This window comes from Sorex araneus, chromosome 7 (assembly GCF_027595985.1).
Source record: "Sorex araneus isolate mSorAra2 chromosome 7, mSorAra2.pri, whole genome shotgun sequence".
Lineage (NCBI taxonomy): Eukaryota > Metazoa > Chordata > Mammalia > Eulipotyphla > Soricidae > Sorex > Sorex araneus.
Window position 1 is genome coordinate 5,310,382 of NC_073308.1, and position 5,074 is coordinate 5,315,455.

A 5,074-nucleotide genomic window follows, 5' to 3' on the forward strand; every position below is an offset into this window, starting at 1 on the left:
CCTACCCCCTGTGCTATCGCTCTAGCCCCAAGGCCTGCTTGATCTTAATTTCCCCTTTATCCTTCATTAGTGAAGGAAGAGACAAATAGCTGGGCTGGGGCTTTTTGTTTTCCAGGGAGAGGGGAATGAGGCACTCTCAGATATTCAGGGTGATGGGGTGTGGGTAAGTCCATCACAGCAAATTTTGAATAACAGGGTTTGAGACAGAGAGATGGGAGAGTGGGGCAGGTGTTTTGCTGTTTGTGATCAACCTGGTCTCTTGAACCCTTTCTGGTTTCTTGAGCCCCCTAGAGGGAGTTGGTCTACCCCAAGACCCCGAATACCCAAATAAAATAAGGAAGCCAAAGCCACTTTGGCAAGTTTCTGTAGTTGTCCTGGAAGAGGGTGGGGTTCAGACTGTTTATCTCTAATTCCCATCACCATTTGGTGTGGCCAAAGGCAAACTAACCTGAATTGAAAAAAATAATAAAGGTAATAAAGGGCTGGAGTGATAGCACAGAGCAAGGTACAGTCACGTGCACACTGCAGACTGGGGTTCCATTCCTGGTACCCCATATGGCCCCCTGCCTGCCAAGAATTATTCCTGAGGTCAGAACCAGGAGGAAAAAACACTGGGTGTGGCCCACCTTAAACCGCGAAGGTGTGGGGATGACAGGGACAGGAGGGAGAGATTCTCCTGCGGGCCAAGCACTGGCCACACTGCCTGGCTCGGTCCCCCACACCTGGGTGGCCCCATGCTCAGCTCCTGCTGCAGGGCCTGAGGCGACCTCGTGAGCCTAGTGACCCGCAAGTGAATAAGGCAGCAAACCGAGGGCTGGAAATCTTCAGACCAGATGACTGGCGGGCTCAGGCGCTGGGCCAGACTTGAGGGGCCCCCTCCCCTCCTTGCCACCACCTCCTTCTCCACCCCACCCCCACTCCCCTCACTCCCCCCATTCTCCCCCTCCCCCCACTCCAGCCCTGCTCAGTCTGGAGGTCGACCCCTTGAGTCACCCGGATTTTTTTTTTTATATAAATTTATTTACTGAATCACCGTGAGAACAGTTACAAGGCTTTCCGGTTTAAGTCTCGATCACACAAGGATGAAACACCCATCCCTTCACCAGTGCACATTTCCCATCCCCCGCCCCAGTATACCCCCATCCCCCCCCCCATCACCTGTGTGGCAGATGATTTCCATTGGACTCTCCAGCTACTTTGGTCCCATTCAACCTTTCAATGCGCCTCTGCCCTGACACCAGCTGGCCGACCCCCAGGGCTCCGCGCTCCGTGCTCTGCTCCCTCCCGAGGTTCTCTGCATGGCTTGCGGCAAGTTCTCTGCTCCCGCTTGAGACCCAGCTCTGCGCGGACTTCGCCTGGGTCGGGCCCGCCGCCCCCTCGCCCCGCCCCCCTGTGCTGCTCGCACCCTCCCCGCAGCGCACTCCGATCTCCCGATCTCGGGGCGGCCGCGCCCCTGGGTTCCGGGGGACTGTCGGCCCGACTGGGCACGGGCGGCCGCCCTTCCCCCTTCTGCCCTGCACCTGTTTCCTGCTTGCACCTTGCTGCCCCCTCGTGGCCGCTTTCATATTCCCCCAACTGGATCGAACGGGGGTGGGGGCGGGGGCGGGGAGGACGCCTGTGGGCAGGACACCCGCGGGAGGACTGGGCGGGACGGGGTAGTCGCGGCGCCTAGTTCGCCCGTGTCTATGTATGGGGAGGGGGCGGGGGGGCCCCATGGAGTGGTGAGGATCAGAGTTGGGTGGGGAGGGGGGTTTTCATTTCACTCCCTGAGCACAGTCGGGCGGGCGGGCGAGTGAGTGAGTGAGTGAGTGAGTGAGTGAGTGAGTGAGTGAGTGAGTGAGTGAGTGAGTGAGTGAGTGAGTGAGTGAGTGAGTGAGTGAGCGAGCTAGCGAGTGAGTGAGGGAGGGAGTGAGTGAGCGAGGGAGTGAGTGAGTGAGCGAGCGAGCAAGTGAGCAAGTGAGTGAGTGAGTGAGCTAGTGAGCGAATGAGTGAGTGAGTGAGTGAGCGAGCGAGTGAGCGAGTGAGTGAGTGAGTGAGCGAATGAGTGAGTGAGTGAGTGAGCGAGCGAGCGAGCGAACGAGTGAGTGAGTGAGTGAATTAGTGAGTGAGCGAGTGAGCAAGCGAGTGAACCAGTGCGTGAGTGTGTGAGTGAGCAAGTGAGCGAGTGAGTGAGCGAGTGAGTGAATGAGTGAGTGACTGAGTGAATGAGAGAGCGACTGAGTGAGCGAGCGAGCGAGTGAATGAGTGAGTGAGCAAGCAAGCGAGTGAGCTAGTGAGTGTGTGAATGAGTGAGTGAGCCAGTGATTGTGTGAATGAGTGAATGAGAGAGCGACTGATGAGCCAGTGAGTGTGTGAATGAGCGAGTGAGCCAGTGAGTGAGTGAGTGAGTGAGTGAGTGAGTGAGTGAGTGAGTGAGTGAGTGAGTGACTGAGTGAGTGGGTGAGTGAGTGAGTGAGTGAGTGAGTGAGTGAGTGAGTGAGTGAGTGAGTGAGTGACTGAGTGAGTGAGTGAGTGACTGAGTGACTGAGTGAGTGAGTGAGCGAGCGAGCGCGGGAATGACAAGCAACGTGAACCGGGCGGGGCGCGGGCTGGGGGCGAGCAGGGGCAGATGCGATGTCCAGGAGCTCTCTGGGAAAGTGCTTCTCTTCCCGTTTTCCCTCTCGCTCTCTGGTGGGGTGTCAAGACGGCACCGCCCCCCACCCCTCCTGAAGAGGGTTCGAGGCGGCCCGGAGCACTCTGGGAGTTGTGGTCCGCCCGCCCTGGGCCTCGGCGGTGGCGGCGGGAGCGAGAGGACGTCTGAGTCCAACCCGGCCAGAGCAGAGCAAGCGCCGCTTTCGCCCGCCCCGCCCCTCCCCGCTGCAGCACCCTTGGGTCCCTGCGCAGCTGCCCGGGGCAGGCGGAGGCCTGGGCTCTCTTGGCACGTGGTACGGCCGAGACCCAGTCAGGAACAACCTGGTCCTGGTGCATCTCCCTGCGGTTCAAAGCAATCAATCAATCAATCAATCAATCAATCAATAGCTCGCGTCTCAGGAAGGTCAGAGTCATCGTCCACGGCCGGGGGTTGGGAGAGGGGAGTCAGGGGTCCTCTCCCCCAGACACCCGCACAGACAGGCAGACGCCGCGCTGGTGGGTGTCTCGGGACAGACCCATGTGTCCAGAGAGACCGCTGGGATGAAGGAGGCGCCTGAGGGAGGAGCGCCCGTGGGACGGGGTCGTGGGGGGGCCCGGGAGGGTCCTTTCTCTAGAGGAACTCCCATGGAGCTCTGCTGTGAGGCCTGCTGGGGGGCGACTGCCACGCGAGGAGGGCAGCTCGGCTTTAGGCTTCAGACCTCCTCCTCCCTCCCTGTTTGGGTCCAAAGGGGCATCTTATGATGGCATTCTGACTCCAAGAAACGGGCCTGATGGACCTTCACTTCGGAAGGAAAAATGAGGGAGTGAGTGAACAAATGAATCAGTGAATGCTATAACCACCCCATCTTGGGAGCAGGGCAGGGGGCCCAGCAGAAAAAGAAAAAACAACAACAGTCCTTCCTGGGTGCTGGTGCTCTGCATGTGTGTGTGTGTGTGTGTGTGTGTGTGTGTGTGTGTGTGTGTGTGTCTGTCTGTCTGTCTGTCTGTCTGTCTGTGTGTGTGTGTGAGAGAGAGAGAGAGACGGAGAGAGAGAGAGAGAGAGAGAGAGAGAGAGAGAGAGAGAGAGAGAGAGAGAGAGAGAGAGAGAGAGAGAGAGAGAGAGGTGGGGCTCATGGCCCAGCGAACAGTGCCATGGAACTTCAGCATAGAGCATTTTCCCTGGGAGGTGGAGAAAGTGACACCAGGAGAAGAGGCCCAGGCTATGTGACAGAAACATGCCCTTGGACACTGCATCCCCTATTTCAAGAAATGGATATTCCTTCCTGTGCTCAGTGACACCCACTTCACATTTCCTCCCTACCTTACTTGCATCTAAGTCAAAATGACGAGTTGCTTGCTTGCTTGCTTGCTTACTTACTAAATAAATGCATTTACTTATTTGCTTACTTATTTCACTGTATAACTGTATCACTGTCATCCCGTTGTTCATCAATTTGCTCGAGCAGGCACCAGTAATGTCTCCATTGGGAGACTTCACCACACCACAGGTAGCTTGCCAGGCTCTGTCGTGCGGGCGGGATACTCTCGGTAACTTGCCGGGCTCTCCGAGAAGGACGGAGGAATCAATATACAAATTATACAGATTATATCACAGAAAATTAGAGAATAGCCATTAAGAACTTCACTAATGAATTTCAAACCAATACTTTAAAAAGACATTTAAGAATTCAAATAGACATTTAGCTCATAGCAATTTATTTTCAACAAGTTATTTCTACAAATTATCACTGAATCAGGGGCTGGAGTGATAGTACAGTGGATAGGGCGCTTATCTTGAATTCAGCCTACCCGGGTTCAATACGTTCCCCTAGGCCTGCCAGGAGTGATCCCTGAGCACAGAGACAGGAGTAAGCCCTAAATACCACCAGGAGTGACAACAAAACAAACAAAAACTATCACTAAATCACACTACATTTTGTGTATTCAAATAGGACATCATTAAAGTAAAAATGTGGTTCAAGTGATAAACGGTTATTGCGTAGAATGGCTCCCTGAAAATAGTCAATATCTAAATATGTAAACATCAAGCATGTGTGTCTTCCAGTGTCACCAGGCACTATGACTCAAACACGCTGCCCCTATTTTGTACTATGTGACCTGCTTCAGGGCCTGCTGTCCCCTGGGAGGGCCAGGCAATGGTGCGGGGCCGAAGGCTGCTCTGGCATGGGCGCTATGAAGGGTCCCGGAGCACGGACCTACCAGCGACCCAAACCCATGCAGCTGATGAGAAATTTCAAGAAGAGCTTTCAAACCTGTAACTTTCAAACTACATATACGCTCAAACCTCAGAAGTTATTCTGGGCTAAGAGCTCGGGGGTCTTTCCTGGCAGGTTCTTAAAGGTCCCTGTAGTGCAGGAATAGAATCTGGAACTTCTGAGTGGAAGCATGCACTCCGGCCCGTTGAGATATTTCTCCGGCCCTGAAGCCCAAACTATTGACTGAG

General features: G+C 55.0%; 1 non-coding gene across 1 annotated transcript; it reads right to left on the minus strand.

The window, feature by feature from the left end:
* Positions 1–4,717: 4,717 nt before the first annotated feature.
* On the minus strand, positions 4,718–4,849 carry LOC129406674 (small nucleolar RNA SNORA42/SNORA80 family). The gene has a single exon (XR_008631151.1). It is a non-coding gene; the product is annotated as a small nucleolar RNA SNORA42/SNORA80 family (small nucleolar RNA).
* Positions 4,850–5,074: the final 225 nt, after the last annotated feature.